Source organism: Microtus oregoni, unplaced genomic scaffold, assembly GCF_018167655.1.
Source record: "Microtus oregoni isolate MIOR12 unplaced genomic scaffold, Mior012 000024F_ref0000369, whole genome shotgun sequence".
Lineage (NCBI taxonomy): Eukaryota > Metazoa > Chordata > Mammalia > Rodentia > Cricetidae > Microtus > Microtus oregoni.
The window spans coordinates 2050409-2072147 of record NW_024543083.1 but is presented as its reverse complement, the minus strand read 5'-3'; positions in this window follow the sequence as shown (position 1 = coordinate 2072147).

Sequence of the window (21739 nt, the reverse complement as noted above, 5' to 3'; positions counted from 1 at the left end):
GATCTGCAATTATTGGCTGTTTCCAAAGGGAAAGCTGACTCAGGGGACAGAGCAAAAAAAAACACTGAGAATCATTCCGAAGAGCAGGAGTGGCCTAATTGATATTATTGAACCAGCTCAACTGCAGAATTCCTGGGGGCTAGCATCTTCCACATCTCCCCCTTTCTCCCCTGACTCCCCAGTCTCTTTCTTGAGGCAGAATCTCACTCTATATAGCTGAGTCTGTCCTCAAACTCACAGTCCTGCTACTTCAGAGTCTCAAGTGCAGAGATTATAAACAGGATGGGAGATTCTCCTCGGTATGCTGCGAATGCCATTGGTTAATAAAGACTCTGCTTTGTGCCTTTTGCAGCACAGAATACGGCAAGACAGGAATTCCAAGCAGACAGAGGAGGAGAGAGTAGGCTGCATCAAAGAGACGCCATGTAGCAATCGAAGGAGAATGGTGCCCTTGGGAGTCTGGATGGGTCAATTTAAGATACAAGAGCTAGCTAGCAATACACCCAAGTGATTGGTCAAGCAGTATTTTAATTAATACAGTTTCTGTGTGATTATTTCAGGTCTGCATGACCCGGAACAAACAAGCAGTCTCCCACCTACACAAACATGCATCACTACATGCATTGCTACATATGCTACTATATGCTTCACTGCATGTTTCACCACATGCATCATTCACATGCATGAACTACATGCCCAACTCATCTTTTTTTTTGCATTAAAGTTTCTATTATGTGTTTTCCATCCTTAATGTATATTTTGGTGCTGAATGTATAGAGACCAGGCATTTTGTCTTTTTAGTTTCCCATTCCCCCTTCCAATCAAGCAATCTGATAACACTGTGGGCTCCTTCCCTGGGCTCCTGCATCTGCAGACAAGAGATCTTGGGCATAGTTCACAAGGCTGAGTCAGGAGCCATGCTTGTGCTTGGACCTGACTTAGATGATGCTATTTTTAGACCAGGGATTGGTGAATTCTTCTGGGTAATAAGAGAATGAATAATTTTCGGCTTCACAGGACATATGTGCAACCCCTGTTGCAAAACAGCGCAAAAGAAACCTTGGCAGGTCCCATGGCGGGTGAGAACTCTGGCGGGTGACAAACACGCCATGCCGACATAGTTCAAGTGTGGAGTTTATAAAGAAAATGAGAAGGGAAGAGAAAATGAGAGACAGACAGAAAGAGGGAGGCAGAAAGCTGCCGCCTCAGAGAGAATTGCAGGACGAAAGATAGAAGGGAGACAGAGAAAAGAAAAGAAGCAGGAAAAGGCCTGCCTGCCCATTCAGAGGAACAGCGGGGAAAGAGAGACTGGGAGTGGGCCATCTCTTAAAGGGACCTTTGCACCAGCCTACAAAGTAGGACCCTGGGCTGGCCAGCGTACTGCCTGGGTACATCTTGTCAGATGACAGGGCAGGCCAGCATAATGCCTGAATCTTAACAATGTCTGTCATACAGTCTTTGTTTTTATAATCCTTTAACAAATATAAAAATCATTCTTATCCCAGGGGCACTATAGAAATAAGCCACAGGATGTACTCGGCTCTTGAGCTGTGGTTTCATCATTCCTGGCATAGATTAAAAACTGATTTATGGTGGAGGAGTGTATATGATGGCTCAGTGTATAAAAGCATTGTTGCTTTTCCCGAGGACCTGGGTTCAATTCCCAGCACCCACATGGCAGCTGATAACTGTAACTCCAGTTTCAGGTGATCTGACACCTTCACACAGATATGCATGCAGGCAAACACATGAAATTAAATTTTTAAAAAACTGATTTATGATAGAATGAGCTACAATGATGTCTTATGGGGGTGGGGGAGAGCGGTTTCCACATGGGAAGGGCATTCATGGTGATCACAGAATGAATAGTGGTAGCTAGTCTTCCAATATATTTCTAAATAATTCACCATTGCGCGCGCGCGCGCGTGCGCGCGCGCGCACACACACACACACCTCTCTTGCCATCAAGAGGGAATTTGAAGTCTTGCGAGATAGCTCAGCAATTTAATGCACTGGCAAAGAACATTGGTCTCACAACTGCTTGTAACTCCAGTCCCAGGGAACCCAACACTCACTCTCAAACTTCTACAAACACCTGCGCACACATGGTGCACACATACACATAAATAAGGTAAATCTGTTTTTGTTTTGTTTTTAAAGAAAGAGAAATGGACCTTAAGTGTTTTCTCCTTGAAGCTGAGCTGGGTCCAGTAAAATGTAGAGAAAAGGGCATTCTGGGAGTTGTGAGCACAGGCATTCTAAAATCTTGGCAGCTTCTGTTTCCTTCTTTTTGGAACTGAGCTTCTCCATAATGGAGAGTCCACAGTGACCTGGAGAGGCCTGCATGCAGGAAATTAAAACCTCATCCCTGTCCCCAGCTCTTCCTCTCAGCTTCCTGGCCCACTTGTCCATCCGCCATCTTGGAGGCACCATCCAGCTGAGACACCATGACACAGAGACAAGGTGACTGCTCACATTCCTGCCTAAATTGCATGCGCCTTTATGAACAAGCAACTTACTGTTATAAGCCAAGAGGCGGTTATTTGTGTCGTGATAGGAGACAGGAATAATGGAAGCAAAGCCCTGGAAATCAGAAATCACTGGGCATTTTCAGGTACTTAAGTCTGACATAAGAATGAGATCTGTAAAACAACAAATGCTGTTTATAGCACTAAGTTTCCTTTGAAGGACAGCTAAGTGTGTGGGTGTGGGTGTGGGTGTGTGGAATATGTATGTAATTCTTTCAGAGCCTTAATAGAAATTCCCAGATGTATGATAAAAGTAAAAAAAAACAAAAGCAGGCCAAGGTGTAGCTGCTGGGTAGCTAGCAAGCAAGCAAAGTCATAATGCAGTGGCTTTTTCTTTAAAATACCACCTGTGACAGGGTGGTGGTGGTGCCTGCCTTTAATCCTAGCACTCGGGAGGCAAGGGCAGGTAGATCTCTGGGTTCGAGGCCAGCCTGTCTAGAGTGAATTGTAGGAGAGCCAAAGATACACAGAGAAACCTTATCTCAAAACAAAAACAAAAACAAAACAAAACAGCAACAACAACAAAGGATACCAGCTGTGATTTGATTTTAGCCCCGGGGATGGAATATAGAGTAAATGTTTCGGAGGACTCACAGGCAAGGGGCAGATTTACGTAACTGAAGCATTTCCAGAGAATCCACACATGTTAGGAGACAAGACTGAAGATTGAACTCATTTAGTAGTTAAGTGCCGCCCTTCAGAGAGAGCATTTCAGTATCCATCTCAAGGACTGAAGGAAGGCAGGAGTAGCTGGAAACAGGCACTGTGTGGTTCATGGGTGCCAAGCTGGTGGATGACGCACACTTCCGCGTGTGAGGGTGAAGTCATTTCCTGGCAGCTGAAGGAGGAAAGGCCCACCCTGAGCGTAGGCAGCACCATCAGAGAGGCTGGAATAGAAGGAGAGAGCAAGCCAACCAGCAACCTTCAAACCCAAATGGAGGCAGGGGAGCCATGGGAGACAGAAGTAAAATGTTGTGGGTGTGATCTCTGCACGTATCAAATGTTGTGGGTGTGATATCTGCATGTATCAAATGTTGTGGGTGTGATATCGGCATGTATCAAATGTTGTCGGTGTGATATCTGCACGTATCAAATGTTGTGGGTGTGATATCTGCATGTATCAAATGTTGTGGGTGTGATATCTGCATGTATCAAATGTTGTGGGTGTGATATCTGCATGTATCAAATGTTGTGGGTGTGATATCTGCATGTATCAAATGTTGTGGGTGTGATATCTGCATGTATCAAATGTTGTGGGTGTGATATCGGCATGTATCAAATGTTGTCGGTGTGATATCTGCATGTATCAAATGTTGTGGGTGTGATATCTGCATGTATCAAATGTTGTGGGTGTGATATCTGCATGTATCAAATGTTGTGGGTGTGATATCTGCACGTATCAAATGTTGTGGGTGTGATATCTGCACGTATCAAATGTTGTGGGTGTGATATCTGCACGTATCAAATGTTGTGGGTGTGATATCTGCATGTATCAAATGTTGTGGGTGTGATATCTGCACGTATCAAATGTTGTGGGTGTGATATCTGCACGTATCAAATGTTGTGGGTGTGATATCTGCACGTATCAAATGTTGTGGGTGTGATATCTGCACGTATCAAATGTTGTGGGTGTGATATCTGCATGTATCAAATGTTGTGGGTGTGATATCTACATGTATCAAATGTTGTGGGTGTGATATCTGCATGTATCAAATGTTGTGGGTGTGATATCTGCACGTATCAAATGTTGTGGGTGTGATATCTGCATGTATCAAATGTTGTGGGAGGGGGGAGGAGAAGGGGAGGGGAAGGTGAAGAGGGGGGGAGAGGGAGAGGGAGGAGAGAAATGGAAAGTTGATGAGAGATGAGCTTAGAGAAGAAAGAGGCTGCTTAGCTGCTTAGCAAGCCAGTAAAGGAGGTTGTCTGCACTTACTAAGGCAGGAATCACAGAGGAGTTTCAGCTGTAGCAACCCAAAATGTATGCATTAGCTACTTTGTCCTTCTTGTAACAAATACCTAATGGAAACAACCAGAGGGAGGAAAGCTTTTTAGTTTTGTTTTCCTTTTTTGTTTTTGTTTAGAGGCTTGGGTCCATCTTCTTGGGGAAGGTATGGCCGGGTGACTCAGCTCACATTGGTGCTGGCACAGGGTAGAGACTCTCCAACATCACAGCAGGTCAGAAAGAGAAGGAAGTTGGCAGTGATTATATATCCCGAGGACACGCCCACACACACCCGTGACCTGCTTCTGCCAGCTGGGTCCCACCTCCCCAACTGTCCAAAATAGTGTTGCCAGCTGGGAACGTGCTCAAAACATGTGTCTGTGGGGGACTTTTTTCCCCCATTTATTTATTTATTTATTTATTTATTTATTTATTTATTTATTTATTTATTTAAGATTTCTGTCTCTTCCCCCCACCACCTCCCATTTCTCTCCCCCTCCCCCAATAAAGTCCCCCTCCCTCGTCAGCCCAAAGAGCAATCAGGGTTCCCTGCCCTGTGGGAAGTCCAAGGACCACCCACCTCCATCCAGGTCTAGTAAGGTGAGCATCCAAACTGCCTAGGCTCCCCCAAAGCCAGTATGTGCAGTAGGATCAAAAACCCATTGCCATTGTTCTTGAGTTTTCAGTGTGGGGGACATTTGATATCTAAACTCTACCAGAGAATTTGACAGTGACACAATAGGACCCCACAAGAGGAAACGTTAAAATGTCTCACGTCCCGAGCAGTGTGGTGCCTGCCTTGTTACATTGTTTTTCATGCTGTGCCTCCGAGCGAGTAACCCCAAGATCTCTCTCCCCTGGTCCTGAGATTGCTGTAATTCCGAGTCCTCTATCTACTATTACGTTCAGTGGCTTGGGAAATGAAAGTAGCTTCTCTGTTGATGGACAGGAAAGTCTTTTCTAGAAGCCTCTGCAGAATTCCTTATTTCTCCTTGACTAGAACCAGCTCACAAGAAAATCCCACATTGCACCGTATGCTGAAAAAAGGGGACCCCCGGCTCCTAACTTCAGGGAAGAGTAACAGCCACTGAGTAGGTAACCAATAGGTGTGCTCTCCGCGTTTGAAGGGTCCTTTATCCCCCTGGATCTAATTGTTCCTCTCACATTATTCTCCATCACCTTCCTCCTCTATGCTCAACAGCGACTAAACCAGGCACTGGGGTCCCCACCTGTAATCCCAGCGCTTCAAAGACAGCGGATCATGATCTGCCTGTGAATGTCTTGAGACCGTTTCACGGCAGCAGAGCGGCAGTTAGGTTCAGCCTGCTAGTTCTCTCATTCTGTTTTCAAGAATATTAATATTACCCTCCAAATGCCCAAACCCTGAGGACTCAGATTTGATTCTGATGTAATTGCTTAAGATGAATATTTTAGAATTCTTCAGATGATGCTTTTGTTGATCCCATCCTCCCCCCCACACACACACCAAAAGAAAATATCTAAAGTGGGCTGATAAGATGGCTTAGCGGGTAAAGGTACCAGCCACCAAGCCTGAGGACGCAAGTTCAATCCCCAGGCTCAGCATGCATAGCAGAAGTGAACTAACTCCAACAAGTTGCTCTTTGACCACACACACACACACACACACACACACACACACAGAGGGGGGATATAGAACAATTAATATTTTAGGTAATAACTATGTTTAGATATGCCTTGAATTGCCAGTAGTCTGGTTAACTCAGTTGCATTTAATTTAGCTAGGCATAGCTGGACACACCTGCAGATCCAAGTTACACTGGAGGCTGAAGCAGGAGACTTGCGAGAGCCCAGGAGTTTGGGGCCAGCTGGAAAAGAGAGTGAGACCCTATGTCGAAACCCAAAATGTAGTTACTTAATTTCTGTGATGAGAAAAATGACACACACATGCATCTGGCGGCATGTCATCAATAAATATTTGTAGAATGAATAAGTTTTAAATAAATAAGTCTCCAGCCCATGACTTTATTTCGACATCTTTTCTTAGGAAAAAAGAAAAAGCAAGCCTGCAAATTTTACTGAAATTGTCTCTGCCGTTTAAAGGCCAATGATGACAAAGCCTCATCCTGATAACTCTGGTTACGTGTTGCCACACCATATTCCAAACACATGAAGACCATCACAGGGAGAGTAGATGGCTCTTTTTATATGTATGATACAAACCTGCTGATTCGTCTTTCAAATTTGATGGCACGTGAGTTCAGCATTTTAGAAAATTCTTTCTGAAAAATCATTATTTCTACAGCTGTCTAGAACGTATTTTCTTTGCTGAGCTCAGTTTCTGGCTGCCCCAGACGAAAACTGGACTTGTTGTCTTAGGTCCTAGACTGCAAGCTGGTGTGGCTCCCTGCCTCTCAAGAGCTCAAATTTTTGTTTGTTGAGACACGGTTTCTTTGTTAGTCTTGGATGTCCTGGAACTCGCTCTGTAGACCAGGATGACATTGAACTCATACACACACACACACACACACACACACACACACACAAACACAAAGAGAGAGAGACAGAGACACAGAGAAAGAGAGAGTTTGAACTTTAGATACAAAATGAAAAATGGGTTGAGATCAGTTATTTGTGGTACTTTCAAGTGGACCTGGTGGCCACGAAATTGCACTGGATTTGGAAGTAGGTGACGTCTCCATGGCGTCCCAACAGTATTACTTTGCAGCGTCATTTATTGGAACTTAGACTCAGCTTTCTTATTTGGGAATCAGGCTACTGATCACCACTAATCTCTAGAGCAGAGCTGCTCTCTAGACTACCCAAGAGCCTGCATGATACTGTTCCTTTTAGTTATTGACAGGCTTAGGTTGCCCTGCCTGGGTTCATTTGATCCTCCTGCTCCGGCCTCCCAAACAGCTAGGACTGTAGGCATGCACTCCTATGCCTGACCAGCACATACTTATTTTAACAGAAGTACAAACTTAGTGAGTAGGTAAGTTGCCAGTTCATAAGCCCCTTGATTGATATGTTTGCACATGCCCAGCCATGTGAAATGAATTTTCCATAAGCAGTGTCTCTACAGGGCACCATGCAGTGCTAAAATAGAGCCTGCCTCTCTGGGGAGCAGCTCAGCCAAGGGCATGAAGTGCCTCCTTAATGGTGGAGTGCAGATGTGCTACCGAAAGGGATGCCCTTTACTTGAAAAGGCTAAGGAGGATGAGCCTCTCTTTAAAAACCTTCCAGGTAGATAAATTTAGGTACTAAAACCCACTTTGGGAATAATCCCTGATTCCAGGCTTTTGGAATACTTTTCCTATTGGATTCTGAATTGGATGTGACTGTAGTCACTTAAGGAAACCCTTGATTTTCACCACACAATTATTTTGTACAAGTAGCCATAGTTTTATGGACTTCAGTAGGTCTATCTCCCAATTGATGTCTTTCTGTCATATTTTGGATAATTCATGAAAAATGTACTTATTTTGTTTTTTAAAGATGATGACTATTTTAGTTAGGGTTTTTATTGCTGTGAAGAGACACCATGAGCATGGCAACTCTTATAAAGGAGAACATTTAATTGGATGGCTTACAGTTTCAGAGGTCCAGTCCATTATCATCATGGCAGTACATAGTGGCGTGCAGGCAGACAGTGCTGGAGAAGAAGCTGAGGGTGGAAAAGAAGCTACATTTGATCCACAGGTGACAGGAAGTGAACTGAGACACTGGGCATGACTTGAGCATATATATTACACCTTGAAGCCCACCTCCACAGTGACACACTTCCTCCTACAAGCTCATACCTACTCCAACAATGCCACAGCTCCCTATGAGCGTATGGGGTCCAGTTACATTCAAACCACAACGACAATGATGACGACGAAGATAATGATGATTGTTGTGTATGTGTACTGGGTGTGTGTAGGTGCCTGTGGAAGCCGGAAGAGAGTGTTGGATGCCTTGGATCATAGAGCTCTAGGTACCAAAGTTTCCCAGAACCAAGTGTTCTTCGCCATCAAACCATCTCTCTAGCCCCCATCACGTTCTGTTGTTGCGTTGCTTTGTTTGAGATAGTCTTGTTATATAGCCCAGGCTGGCCTTGAACTCGTAGAAATCCTCCTGCCTCATTCCAGATGTTGAAGTTACAGGTGGAGGCACCACCACACCTGGCTATTCAGTGAGCATGTTATTTTCAGTCGAGACTGGCACAGGAGAAACCAATGCTAAGTAGCTGGGGTTTTTTTGTTTGTTTGTTTGTTTGTTTTGATTTTTCCTCCTCTAACTTAAAGGTTTTCCTTTTACCGGTTTGTCACAAAGTGTCCGTCCTATTCCCTGCTCTGGTTACAATTTGCACACTCTTCTCTCATACCCTCCTCTGGCTTTCTTCTGCAGGGGTTTTGTTTCACCAGAAATAACGTGAAAGTTACAAGGGAAATAAAAAGATGCCAGTGTAGTACAGGAAACTCCCGTGAGCTCTTCTAGCAGACGCCATGATGTCTGGCAATGGTTTCCATCCTGTCCTTGAAGCCAAAGGACCTGGTCCAGGGCCACACGTACATTAGCTGGTTCTGTCTCTTTGCTTCTCTTCAGCCCAGAACAGTTTCACAGTGACTTCGTACAACATCCTCCAGCTCAGCTTCTCTGAAGTCCCTCTCCTCATGGCTGTGATGAGACTGTGTGCTTTTGGTGGATTGTCACCAGGGTGGCACTCAGCTTTTCCTACTGCAACCCCCACAAGCAGTCCATGCTGTCATTTTGCTCTAAAATGATGCTAACATTGTCTGTTGCCAAAGCAACATTTTTCCCCTTGGAAATTAAAAACTGCTTTGTAGGAGGGCCTTTGGGGCCATGCAAATATCCTGTTTTCCTTCCAACTACTGCTTACCAGTTTGAGCATGTTTCTTGCCTGGGTTATTACTATCACAATCGACTTGTAGCAATTTTCTAATGCCATCTAACCATTTGTGTTCAATAGTTGGCACTTGACTCTAAAGAAGAGCCAGTAGGCAGAGGATGTGGATCAGTGGTGAACCCTGTGTTCTGTTCTGCACACTATACAAAGAAGAGAGAATTCTCCTTATCACGTATCTATTCATTTTTCTTACCATTTATTTATTTTAAATATTTGATTATTTTTAATTGTGCATGTGTTTCTGTGTGAAAATGTGCTCATGAGTGCCTGAGAAGGCCAGAGCTGTCAGATCCTCTGGGCTGGATTTACAGGCTGTTGTGAGCTACCCAATGTGGGTGATGGGAACTGAACTTGGTTCTTCTGCAAGAACAGTTCATGCCCTTAACCACTGAACTATCTCTCCAGGCCCCTCGCTTTCCTATTCATATCGCTGTGGATTCATGTTTTATTCAGTGGAATGGAATGAATTATCATCATCAGTTTGAATGCTTGAATTGTTCCGGATTTGGCCAGTGGCTTGCTCATCCATGCTGCCTCCTGCATCCTTCCGACATAGCCCATTAGTTTGTAGAACATCCTTATTATCTGGTATGATAAGATGCTGTAGACTCATCTTGCACCTTCCTTCCCCAGTTCTGGAACTAGCCATTTCCCCAAAGACCAAAGAGAATGGTTTTTAGATGCCAAGATTTGAGCATTGGGTGTGTTCAAGGCTAAAAACCATCCTAGCAGACAGAGTGATGCAATAGATCAGTAGTTCTCAGCCTTCCTAATGAATCGACCCTTTAATACAGTGCCTCATGTTGTGGTAACCACCCCAACCTTAAAATTATTTTCGTTGCTACTTCATAACTGTAATTTTGCTACTGTTATAAATCGTAATGTAAATATTTGTGGAGACAGAGGTTTGCAAAAGGCTTGTGATCCACAGTTTGAGAATTCCTGCAATGGGGGCATGAGAAAGGATATAAGATATTTGTAGAGCTCCAGGAGAGGTCTCTCATTGAGAAAAACGTGTGTGGTATTAAACAATCTTATTTAAAAAAAAAAAAACAGAGGACTCATTTGTATGAGACAACAAAATAATACTTGAATTTGACAGACAATTTGAGTTAAAAGAGTAGCATGTACCATCATGTCTATCCAAAAGGGCTAGAAGTGTGAAGATCACCTCCCTGGCTTAGGGCACAGGCTTGGTCCTACTGGTCTACCCCTTCCATTCCACAGGTCTGTCAGTGTGGAGCCCTTATGTATAGGAGAGCTCGCCCACAGGTAAGGCAGGGTGGGAAACACTGGAGTATTCCTTAAAGCATTGATAAAATGATTACCGATCAGTGGGGAGGGAGAGGAAAGTCGTTCATTCTGCTGATGTATTAGTCTCATGTGGCAGGGTGGGGAACGATGAAGGGACTGCTAGCAATCAAATCCCTCTGGAATGAGGCTCAAGATTTCAGATTTCCGCCGGGCGATGGTGGCGCACGCCTTTAATCCCAGCACTTGGGAGGCAGAGGCAGGTGGATCTCTGTGAGTTCAAGACCAGCCTGGTCTACAGAGCTAGTTCCAGGACAGGCTCCAAAACCACAGAGAAACCCTATCTCGAAAAACCAAAAAAAAAAAAAAAAAAAAAAAAAAAGATTTCAGATTTCCTTATGCCCTCAATTTGGGGCACTGGAGATCAGGGGTAAGAAGGGATCCTCAGGTACGTGGAGCGAGAAATCCAGATGGCTCTGGAGGCCCATTTCCTCTCCCATCTTTGCTTAGCAAGAAGCTGCTTAGCAGGGCTGTTAGCTCAACAGCAGAACAGTTTCGCCAGTGGCTGGAGTTCAGAAGAGAAAGCTAGTTGTATTGACCAGGAAGCTCCTGATGTCCTGGTTTAAATTTTCAACAAACTTACTGTACCTTGCCCAAGTCTACTTATCTAGTGAAGGGGTGAGTGATACAATGTTTACACTACAGCTGCTAGTGCCACCTGTATCTTCGGCCCAGTTCAGATCCAGTCCTTGTATCTAACACGCACACTATTGGAAATACAGCAAATGGGGGTTGTGGAAGGGCTTTTGACAAAGTCGGCTGAGAAACTGAACAATTGGGCTAGAGAGGTGGCTCAGGTTAAGAGCACTGGCTGCTCTTCCTAGAGGACCTGAGTTCAATTCCCAACAACCACATGGTGGCTCACAACCATCTGTAATAAGATCCAGTGCCCTCTTCTGGAATGCAGGTAGAACAGTGTGTTACATAATCAATCAATCAATCAATTTTTTTTTTAAAAAAAGAAACTGAACAATTGCTTGACAGAGTCCAAACAGCTTTTCCATAGATTGTGACTTGACTAGGTAATAAGGCCAAACAAATAATATACAAAATTTGAACATCAACTAGGTGCTTTACAGTGTGCGGTGGTTTGACTAAGAATGTCCCCCATAGGCTCAGGTATTTCCATGCTTAGTCACCTGGAGGTGGGTGGCACTATCTGAAGGGATTAGGAGGTAGGACCTCATTGGAGAAACAAGGCCTCCTTGGAGGAGGTTTGTCATTGGGGTGCGCTTTGAGGTTTCAGAAGCCTTTGCCAGGCCCAGGCTTGCCTCTCTCCACCTGTGACCAGACTGTAGCTCTTCAGGGCTGCTCCAGCATCACACCTGCATGCATGCGGCCATGCTCTCCTCCATGGTGGTCATGGGGTAAACCTGTGGAACTGTAAGCAAGCCCCCAGATACTGGGTTTTTGGGTTTTTTTTTTTTTTTTTTTTTTTGGTTTTTTTTCGAGACAGGGTTTCTCTGTGGTTTTGGAGCCTGTCCTGGAACTAGCTCTTGTAGACCAGGCTGGTCTCGAACTCACAGAGATCTGCCTGCCTCTGCCTCCCAAGTGCTGAGATTAAAGGCGTGTGCCACCACTGCCCGGCTGTTTTTTTTTTTTTGTTTGTTTGTTTTTTTAAATAAGAATTGCCACAGTTATGATGTCTCTTCACAGCAAGGGAACAGTGACTAAGACGTGGTATTAAAAATCCGGGCGGTGGTAGCGTATGCCTTTCATCCCAGCACTCAGGAGGCAGAGGCAGGGGGATCGTTTTTGAGTTTGAGCTCAGCCTAGTTTACAAGAGCTAGTTCCAGGACAGGCTCCAAAGCTACAGAGAAACCCTGTCTCAAAAAACAAAAAACAGCCGGGCAGTGGTGGCGCACGCCTTTAATCCCAGCACCCGGGAGGCAGAGGCAGGCGGATCTCTGTGAGTTCGAGGCCAGCCTGGTCTACAAGAGCTAGTTCCAGGACAGGCTCCAAAACCACAGAGAAACCCTGTCTCGAAAAACCAAGAAAAAAAAAAAAAAAAACAAAAAACAAAAAAAGGGGGGGTGTATGGAGTGGAGGGTGGCAGAAGGACTGGAGAACTGGCACAACAGTTAAGAGCATTTTTTGCCTTTGTAGAGGAGCAAGAACCCAGGTTTGATTCCTGGCACCTACATAGCAGCTCACACCCTTCTGTAAAGCCAGCTCTACAGGACTTGACACCCTCTTCCTACCTATGCAGGCACCGGGCATGCACATGGTGCACAGATTCACATGCAGACAAAACACCCATCAATACTATAATGGAATTCACTCTAAAGAGAGATGCTTGGGGGACTTCGGGGACCTGCTTTCTAGTGTTTCTTCCTGTTGCCATTAACAACACTGCATTGTCAGAGCGGCAGGTGTGCAGGCTCAGGAAGCCTCAGTGCCCGGGCAATGATCTCAGTGCACCACAGCCTTAATAAGAGTGGTGTTCATTGTGGACAGAAAGGAAGATGCGTGCGTGACCAGGAAATACTGCTAAAGGACAACAAGGAAGCCTAAGAAGGAAGCCAATGTATTGGTTACTCATTGTTCCTGGAAGCAAACACCGTGACCAAGCGACTTACGGAAGGGTTTGTTTTGGCTTAAAGAAACTCAGAAAGGGAGTCCTTAATGGTGAGGGAGGCACAGCAGCAGGCAGCCAGGACAGGAAGCTGAGAGGTCACACCACCAGATCCTCTCCCTCTCATTTATGGAGACAGGTTTACACTCTATAGTCTTGGCTGGACCCTGTCTCTAAGAAGGGCAATTCAAAGAGACTACAGTACATAGGACTGAATGGAAGGGGAAAATAACAGAACAAAGTGAGTGGGATGCAGCTGATGCCACTTTAAGGGACAAACTTAGTAACTCTAAATGCACAGGTCAAAATTGAGCAGAGTCAGCTGGACACGTGGGTCGGTGGGACAAGACATCTGCTGCCAACCTGCTGGCCTGAGTTCCATCCCTCGGTCCACATGGAGGAAGGAAGGCAGGAACCAGCTCCCCAAAAACTGACCTCCCACGGGGGAGTGGGGTGGCATACACAGAATAAATAAATGTAATAAAAATGGAAAGACAAAGAAATTAGGAGAGTTCCGCACCAGGAACCCAAGGTAAAAATGAGAAAAGCCAAAGGCAGAACACAAAGAAATGTGGAACTAATAAAGAAGGTAATGAACGCTGATAGACAGCGCCTGCGCTCTTCCTCCTCCAAAGCCACAGCTTCATCCTTATCGCAAGAAAAAGATCAGACAAATTCCAGAAGGAGAGAAAGCTTATAAAATTCCTGGCCATTGCTCCTTAAGAACAAAGTCGGAGAAACATTCAGAGCCAAGAATCTTGGGATTCACAGCAACTGTGTTGTGGTGTCCCAGGTAGGGTCTGGACAACTGCAGGGGAAATCTGAATGTTCGGGCTTGATTTGGTAAGAATGTGTTGCTGTAGCATCATCTGAGACTCCGATGTTAGAGGAGGTGGGGTACATGGAAACTCTCTACCATTTTCAATTTTTATTAATGTAAACGGTCCTAAAAACCACTGCCCACCCTCCTGGAAAAAAAAAAAAGATGGGGGATGGATTTCTACAGGCGCAGATAGTTCAATTTGAGAATTCCATGAACAGGGCTGGAGAGATAGATGGCTCAGGCATTAAAGGCTAGGCTCACAACCAAAATACAAGGGAATTCCATGAAACAGTTCAAGAAAATCAACACTAGCTTCCACAGTCTCTTCCAGAAAACAAAAAGAGACTTCTCTCTTCTTGTCACAGAACCAGCATCACCCTGATACCCAACTCAGAGTCGTACAGCAGGAATAGCAAAGGGAAGTTCAAGGCCAGCCTGGTCTATAGAGCCAGCTCCAGGACAGCCAGGGCTGTTACACAGAGAAACCCTGTCTTGAAAAAAAAGAAAGAAAAAGAAAAGAAAAGCATAAACAAAATTTCTGATATTTATCCGAAAGTCAGGCATTGTGGCATCCACCTTTCATCCCGACACTGGGGGGTGGGAGGGGCGGGCAGAGGTAGGAGGATCTCTATGAGTTCGAGGCCAGCCTCATCTACAGAGTGAGTTCCAGGACAGCCAGGGCTATTACAAAGAGAAACTCTTTTTATTGTTATTATAATTATTTTTATTGAGCTATATATTTTTCTCCACTCCCCTCCCTTCCTCCTCCTCCCCTTCTACCCTCTCCCATGATCCCCATGAGAAACCCTGTCTTGAAAAACAAAACAAAACAAAACTGTTAAATTGGGAGCATAGCCCCCAGCCCCCAGGCCTGAGAGTTGTATTGGTCTGGACTCCAAATCCCAGCACCTCAGGTCCTGAGACCACTCCCACAGGGTACTTAAGTGAACGCCCAAAAGAGGAACACGTGGTCTCTTTTACTTTCTCCTGGTGGTCAAGTTTGTAGCCTCCTGGTTCCCCCTGGGAGGGGGGCACCCGAGAGCGCAGGAATCCCATTAAACCTGGATATTTTTTAATTTAGCTTGTTTTGATTTGGCTAGATTGGAGTTTTGCATCAGCAGAGAGCTCGCATTAGAAAAAATTCCCAACAAAAACAAAACAGAATATCAGAAAGCCTGATGTAGTGTCACGCACCTTTAATCTCAGCACTTGGGTGGCAGAGGCAGGAGGATCTTTGTAAGTTCAAGGCTAGCCTGGTCTACATAGTGAGACCCTGTCTCAACAAAACAAAGAAACAGAAAAAAAAAAGTACCAGACACCAAGAGTTCTTATGCACTCAACAATGAAGAAAACATAACTGTGCCTGCTGTTGTACACCTATAATCCCAACACTTGGGAAGCAGAGGTAGGTGGAGCTCTGTGAGTTCAAGGCCAGCCAGGTCAGGCAGGGCTACCTGGTCAGACTATCTTAGGAGGGGGAGGGGAGGAGATAAAACTCTACTTCAGAAAATGTACAAGGAAAATGAACATTCTCAGTATTTCTCTTCGCCAGCCTTTCTCCTAGTTCAAAGCCGCAGTGGAAACTCCAGAGGAGGTGACTGGGCTTAGGAAATGCCAGCCTTTGGCTGGCTGCTTCTGAACAAGGAAGGAAGGAAGGAGAGGGAGGGAGGAAGGAAGGGAAGAAGGAGGGAAGGACAAACAGGAGGAGGAAGGGAAGACAGGTGTTGCCCACAATCATTTTCTTGCTCGTAGGGCAGCTGGCCGATTTTAGTGCACAGATGTGGCCTCTAAAAGCACCTTTATCTAGTTTGACAGAACTCTTTGCTTTATTAGAAAGATGCTTCAGATTCCGTTAAATTTGCAACTCCAGCAGCTTTAAACACTTCTCATGACAAAATCTGAATGTAGTTTTATCTTGAGACAGGGTCTCGTTGTATATAGTCCCAGCTGGCCTGGAACCGGCTGTGTACATCAGGCTGGCTTCCATTGCACAGGTGTCTGCCTGCCTCTGCCTCCAGAGCGCTGAGACTGAAGGCATGTGCCACCATGTCTGGCTTATTTTTGACTTGTTTTTGAGACAAATCTCACACTGTGGTCCTGAAACTCCGTCTGAAGCCCAGGCTAGCCTCAAGCTCATAGCAATCCTCCTGCTTTATCCTTGAGTGCTAGGGTTAGGAGGGTGAGCAGCTACACCCGCCTGACAATTTCTTTTGATTTTTCATGCGGAATGCATAAATTCAGATTTTTCCTTCCACTCTCTTGGCTTTTCCCTTCGTGGCTTAAATGGTTTACCTTGAACATGGCCCAGTGTTTTATAAATGTATCCATATAAGCAGGGATCAAAGAGTAAGTGCCTTCTAATCTTATCTTTCTTCTCAGTGATTAAGCACTTGCCAAAATTATTCTTTGATGTCTTTGCATCTCCCCTTTTTCCCCCCTTACTTTTAAAATTATTTTCAAGACCCACGATCGGAAGCTTCTTGTGGATAGCTTTGTAGCCGAGTGATTTATTCCCTGGCTGGCCTGTGCCATGGTTTACAGCCTCCTTTAAGATAGGAGATAATAGACTCCCCCTTTCCTCTCTCTCTCTCCCTCTCTTTGGTTGTTTGAGACAGGGTTTCTCTGTGTAGCTCTGGCTGTCCTAGAACTCACTCTGTAGACCAGGCTGGCCTCGAACTCAGAGACCCATCTGCCTCTGCCTTCCCTGTGCTGGGATTAAAGGTGTGCGCCCCATAACCCTGCAACCCCCCCCCCCTCTCTTAACAACAGTAATCCTAGCTCGCCAGCAACAATGTGGGGGAGACTATGATTCTGCACAGTACAAAGGAAAGTGACACACATCGTTGGCGGTGGCTGGGGCTGATGTGCTTGCCTAGCATTTGGTTCCCAGCACCGCTAGTCCACCAATAAAACAAAAATGAAACAAGCCAAAAGTGGTGCACACGTTTTTATCCCAGCACTCAGGAGGCAGAGTCAGATAGATCTCTGTGAGTTCAAGTTCAGTCTTGTCTACGTAGCAAGTCCTAGGCCAGCCAGGGCTACATAGTAAGACCTTGTCTAAAACCAACCAACTAACCCTCACATTTGAGCAGGGCAGCTGAGACCTGGACCGCACAGGTGACCTGTCTTGAGTTTCTATGTTGGCCTCTTAGGCCACCGTACTTCCTGAATTATCTATCGTCTCTGAGGAGTTGGCTCCTGGCCACCGTACTCCCTCAGTTATTGTCTGGGAGGAGTTGGCTTCTGAGTCCTCTAAAGAGCATTTTATGAAATGAACTCATCTTCACAGATGATGGAGTACAGCAGGTTGGGACCTTTCTGCTAAAAGCCATTCTGAAGAAGAGGTAGTGGTAATTCGTGAGAGGCCACAGGGACTGAGGGGGACTGTCCTATGTGCTAAGGCTCAGTATCTCTCTGGTTTACAGGTCTCTATTAGCAACAGCGCTTCCTCAGGTAGGGAGTCCTAGTCCCACACCTTTGCTTCTCTAACCTGCTATGCTATCATTGCCGCCCCAGGACCCCCCTACAAACTCCACACCAATGGTGCAGAGACAAAACTGGCCAAACCCCAATTTGCCATGAGCTGGACAATGGGTAGCACTCACCAGATTTTTCTGCAAACCTTTCCTTTCCTTTCCTTTCCTTTCCTTTCCTTTCCTTTCCTTTCCTTTCCTTTCCTTTCCGGAAGCATCGCTCATCTCCCAAACCTAACTTGAAACCTAGGGGAGCGAACTCAAGAGAATATTGGCTTATGGGTGGAACTGGGTGTTGTTGGGGTTGCTGACCTGGCCTTGAGAGCTCCCTGCCCCTCACAATGGACAGGGAAATGGGGTACCACCCTTGGAAACATTCTCCTCAGCTCCCCAGCTTCAGGAGCCAATGGGCTGCCTTCCCACTGACTGGGCTGTCAGGACAGATACCATCTATAGTAGCTTAGATGCTCCAAGCCCTCTCAACCTTACACCCACCCTTCAAGGTAAATAGCATTATCCTTATTTTATCAAAGAGTTGGGGCTTCCAGGAGATAAACTCGCCCCCCCCCTTCCTGAGGGTGATAAAGGCCAAGTTCTTAACATTCCTACTGCCACTTTAGACAGACCAGCCATTCCAGATCAACTGGTTAGAGCCCCTGCCCGGAGGGATTAGCTGACAAGTGTTCCCAGAAGTGCTTTGTAATCTTCAAGGCAGAACCATAAACAGGACTAGTCTTGGAGACTCCAGAGGAAATTGGAATGGTGAGACCTCAGACTCTGATTGCTCTTTAGTAGAGGCATGTGGGCACTTGGAGCACTGTTTAGGACTTCCATGTGGCTGCCTGTGGGTACCCACCTGCCTCACCCCACAATCTTGGCCTCTGCTGGATTGGCACTATCTACTCCTCCTGGATACCTAGTTTTTCTTTCTTTCTTTCTTTCTTTCTTTCTTTCCTTCCTTCCTTCCTTCCTTCGTCTTTTAAACTTTGCATCTAACATTAAATTTTACTACAAGCCATTGGGTGAGGAGGATTTCCCCTCCTCAAAGTTCTGTGTACGTTTTGTTAATGTTTGACCAAGTTTAAATAAACCTCTGCTCACTGCATGGTTTATAATGAGGAAGCTCACTAACTCCATAATGGCTTCGTGCTCCCTGGCCTAAAATGCAGAATGTGCTCAATATTAAAAATTAAAACTCATGCATCAAAATCTAATAGCTAAATAAGGGATATTAAAAAGCAAGAGGCACTATTTGGACTGATATCAAATTATCATGGGATTCACAGAAATACTTGGCAAATTTTAACATAGGACAGACCCTGGGGTAAAAATAAAATGTTCTGCAGGCCAAACACAGATTAATGAAGGTTTAGGGAAAGGGTTCACCCAGTGATGGGAACAGCTCACCCTCACTGACCTAGGCCCCTTTCCAACCTTCAGGAAGGTTTGTCCGAGGGTCACCTGAAGTGCATGATGTTATGATTTATGACGTCAGTGACCCTTGGTGGATCCCATGGCAGGTTCCCCTGCTAGTGTGGGGGACTGCAGCAGGTAAGGGACAGACAGGTTCTTCACCCAGAGACAGCTTAGGTATGGAGAGTTTATTTAGTGGGTATTGGGACGGTATAAGAGTAAGTGGGTTATAAGGGGGAGAGAAAGAGAAAAAGAGAAATAGAGGGGGCAGAGAGAGAGGGAAGGAGGGAAGAGGAGAGGGGAAGGAGGGAGAGAGAAGAGAGAGAGAAAGAGGAGGGGAGAGAAGGAGGGTAAGAGAAAGAGAAATAGAGAGGGAGGGAAGAGAAGGGAAAGAGGCAGGGAGCTGCAGAGAGGGGGAGAAGAGGACCAAGACCAGCTGAAGGGGGAGATTGGGCAGAGCTTGTTTCTTTCTTTCTTTTTTTTTTTTTTTTTTTTTTTTGATTTTCGAGACAGGGTTTCTCTGTAGGTTTTGGTGCCTGTCCTGGAACTAGCTCTGTAGACCAGGCTGGTCTTGAACTCACAGAGATCCGCCTGCCTCTGCCTCCCAAGTGCTGGGATTAAAGGTGTGCGCCACCATCGCCCGGCTCGGAACTTGTTTCTTAAAGGGGCAGGGTACCCAGGTGACAGGGCAGCCTGCATAGTTATAACACATGAATCCCAGAAACGGCTTTGAAACACGTCTAACAATAAAATAAGCTGCTGTTCTCATATCTACTTTGTTTTCAGCTCTTTATGATCTTTTGATCATTTCTGAATCTTTCAGGGGGGTCTCTGGCAACTTAGGAAGACCCCATTATTGCTTACCATCAATACTTTGCTTTCACAGAACTGAAGTATGGAATGTGTCTTAAGATAACTGATTGATCAATGAAGTGGTGAATTTTTTTAGCAATTTTATTTTAATGTTTATTTTTTATTTAATGTGTATGGGTGTTTTGCATCCATGTACATATATATGCACCATGTATATGCAGTACCTACAGAGGCCAGAAGAGGGTGTCATATCCCCTGGAACTAGAGTGGTCATAACCCACCATGTGGGAGCTGGGAATCAAACCTAAGTCCTCTTCATGGGTAGCAAATGCTCTAAATGCTCTTAACCAGAGCCATCTCTCCAGCCCCCTTTGTAAGATTTTAATGTTAACCTCTAGGTTTTCTCTTGGTACTCTGGGGAGCTATACTTGAGACTCACAAAGCCTTAGTGGGTTCCCAGCCTTTGTGATTGCTGTGCCTCCATGATACAACAAAAGGACACACCATGCTTGCAAGTCAAATGTGTCCCATTTTACTCGGCTCAGCTGTCAACTTGACCCAAACTTGGAGTTGGCTGAGAAGAGAGACCCTCAGCTGAAGAATTGCCTCAGATCCCCATGGAACTGGAATTATAGTCACAAGCTGCCATGTGGGTGCTAGAAATTGAACCCAGGTCCCCTGTAAGAACAGCCAGTGCTCTTATTCACTGAGCCATCTCTCCAGCCCTGCTATCTCTTTTCTTAAAAAACAAGAAAAAATTACTATGTGGAATTCTATTGCTGGAGAGATGGCCCAGGAGTTAAGAGCATTTGCTGCATAGTCATGAGGATGGGGGTTGTAGCCCAGTACTCAGGTAATAAACTGTGTGTCCTGCCCTACCTGTGACCCCAGCTCTGAGAGAGGCAGAGACAGGAAGACCCCTGGGGTCCAGGCTCACGGAGAGACCCCACCTCAAAGGAATAGCGAAGAAGGATAGAGGAAGGCACTCAGGGCCCTCTTCGGGCCTCTGTGTCCCCTCTCTCTGCATATGCACTCACAGATGGCTGCTCATACATAATAAGTACACCTTTTTCGAGACAGCATTTCTTTGATAGCCTTGGCTGTCCTTGAACTCGATCTGTAGACCAGGCTGGACTTGAACACAGAGATCCATCTGCCTATGCCCATCCAAGTGCTGGGGGTAAAGGTGTGTGCCACTACCATCTGTCATAAGTAAATCTTAAAAAATAAATAAATAAATAAACAAGTTGGGCAATGGTGGCACACACCTTTAATCACAATACTCGGGAGGCTGAGACAGGTGGATTTCTGTGAGTTCAAGGCCAGCCTGGTCTACAGAGGGAGTTCTATTACAAGCTCCAAAGCTGCAGAGAAACCCTGTTTCAAAAAACCAAAACCAAGGCTGGAGAGATGGCTCAGAGGTTAAGAGCATTGCCTGCTCTTCCAAAGGTCCTGAGTTCAATTCCCAGCAACCACATGGTGGCTCACAACCATCTATAATGAGGTCCGGTGCCCTCTTCTGGCCTTCAGGCATCCATATAGACAGAATATTGTATACATAATAAATAAATAAATATTTTAAAAAAAACCAAAACCAAAACAAACAAAAAAACAAAACCAAAAAAAACCCCGATACATTATACATAAAAGAATTATTTTCAGCGGGCTCAGCAGTTAAGAGCACCGGCTGCTCTCCCAGTGGATCCTGTTCAGTGCCCGCACCCACGTGGTGGCTCACACCCGGGAATGTTCTCTTGTGGCCTTGGAGGGCGCTGTGCACATCTGGTGCACAGACATACACGCATGCAAAACACCCAAACACATAGAACAAAACTGTAAGTTTTTCATGTTTTTTAGCTTCAACTAAAAAAAAAAAATTCTTTTAACTTCAACCAAGTAATTTCAAATCATTTTGCCTTTCAACTTTCTAGCTTTACAAGATAGCTTCATGAGCCTGAGAAAGTTTCTTA